We start from the raw sequence: 2,056 nt of genomic DNA, 5'->3' as shown, positions 1-2,056 counted from the left end.
CAACCTCTGGCTGTCACTTCTCTCTTCTTTCTCAGTTGTCCTTAACAGTATATTCTAACCCCTGTGAAACAGGGACTGAAAGTACCAACCTCATTGTTATGAGGTTTAAGAGAAGGCCCAGGACTAAGCCAAGCTCTCAGGAAAATTGAAACAGTTCCTCCTTGCCCTTCAGTACAGCTCCTTCTGTCAGGAGCTGAGGAACCACTGAACCTGTAAACCGAGCACACGGTATAAGTCTACAGGCCAGGTGAAGGCCTGGATGGTAAAGTACATGGGCTTTGTGACTCCACTACCAACTTCAGGCTAAGGGAGGACTGACTTAGTGAGCAGTTCCAAGATCCCTGAGCTCACAGTTCCCTGTGGCTGTCTCCCTTACACCTCCGCCGTGACCAGGGCTTGAGGAGGGGCCTCTCAGTTCCCGACACACTTGGAATAGTATGAGGGTGCAACAGAAGCCAAAAATTGAGTGACCAGCCCTGAGGAGTTGATGGGGGATGCTGACAAACCAGTCACAAAGTTGGTGCTATTTGCTCTTAAGAAGGAGAGGCAGAGCCTGGGCAAGAACAGCAGCTGGAAGGTGAAACACAGGTCTGACTCTCAGTAGCGGTAGTGATCACACTTGAAGGGGCCATCAGGGGACATGCCCCAGGTACTGGGCCTGCTTCTCAGTCAGCTTGGTCAATTTCATGTTCAGCTTGCCCAGGTGGGCTTCAGCCACTGCCTCATCCAGCTTCTTGGACAGGACAGGAACCCCAATGGGGTACTTCTCTGGGTGGGTTCACAACTCAATCTGTGCAGTCACCTGGTTGATGAAGGAGTCACTCGTCACAAAGCCAGGATGGCCCATGGCACAACCTAAGCTGACCAGCTGACCCTCAGCCAGCAGGATTGTGCGGTGCCCATTCTTCAGCCAGTACCCGGCCACTTGGGGCTTGATGGTCACCTTCTCCAAGTGTTCTCGCTGAGCCACTTCACGTCGATCTCCACATCAAAGTGTCCAGTGTTACACATGATGGCATCATCCTTCACCTGTTCAAGGTACTGGCCAAGGATGATGTTGACACAGCCTGTGGTGGTGATAAAGATGTTGCCCTCCTGACAGGCTTCGTCCATGGTGGTTGCCTCATAGCCCTCCATGGCAGCCTGCAGTGCATTGACAGTGTTGATCTTGGTGATGATGACGTGGGCCCCAAAACCCTACAGGCCTGGGGACAGCCCTGGCCCACGTTGCCATAGCCTGCTACCACTGCTACCTTGCCGGCAATCATCACCTCTGTGGTCCACTTGATGCCATCTATGAGGGACTCCCAGCAGTCATAGAGCTTGTCGAACTTGCTCTTGGTGGTGGAGTCATTGTCATTGATGGCAGGCACCTTCAGGATCCCACCGATCTGCATCCTGTGTGGTTTGTGGACCCGTCATGGTCTCCTCGGAAGTGCCTCAGACGCCTAGCAAGAGCTGTGAGTACTTCGTGTGGAAGAAGTTGGTGAGGTCACTGCCATCCTCCAGAATAATGTTGAGGGCCCATCCTTGAATTACAGTGACTGCTCGATGCACTCTGGGAACTCCTCATCCTTTTGCCCTTCCAGGCATGTACTGGAATGCCGGCCTTGGCAATGGCAGCCAACACATGGTCCTGGGTGAGGAAGATGTTGCTGCTGGCGCACCCAGGGTGATGAGGGTCTCAGTGTGGATGACCGTCTCCATGGTCGTGTGCAGGTGCCCTCTAGTAGCTTGGAGGCTGAGCACAGCTCCGGCATATGCATCAGGCCTGGCATCTCATTCTCCACAATGTTGAGGGCCTTGTGTCCCCAGGCGGCCGGGCCAATGTCAATATCTTTGTAGGCCAGTTTGTCAGACAGGCTGGCGATGCTTGTGAGGGAGACGGGCGAAGGGGACTGGGCCTTGGTTTGGGGCCAGGCACTTGGCAGGTGGCTCTGGGCAGGGTCTGTGTGTGTGTGTGTGTGTGCGCGCGCGCGCGCACGCGCGTGCGCATGTGCGTGCATGCGTATGTTTTCTATTTTACATTTCAAGCAGATAGCCAGGCCCTTGGTAT

General features: G+C 54.3%; 1 pseudogene; it reads right to left on the bottom strand.

Annotated features, from left to right (window-relative positions):
- Nucleotides 1–597: 597 nt before the first annotated feature.
- LOC108525407 (adenosylhomocysteinase pseudogene) lies at nt 598–1,856 on the bottom strand (annotated as a pseudogene).
- Between the last annotated feature and the right edge of the window lie 200 nt (nt 1,857–2,056).

This window comes from Rhinopithecus bieti, unplaced genomic scaffold (genome assembly GCF_001698545.2).
Source record: "Rhinopithecus bieti isolate Rb0 unplaced genomic scaffold, ASM169854v2 scaffold_47951, whole genome shotgun sequence".
Taxonomy (NCBI): Eukaryota; Metazoa; Chordata; class Mammalia; order Primates; family Cercopithecidae; genus Rhinopithecus; species Rhinopithecus bieti.
The sequence above is the reverse complement of the archived record's forward strand: the minus strand, read 5'-3'. Positions and strand labels throughout refer to the sequence as shown.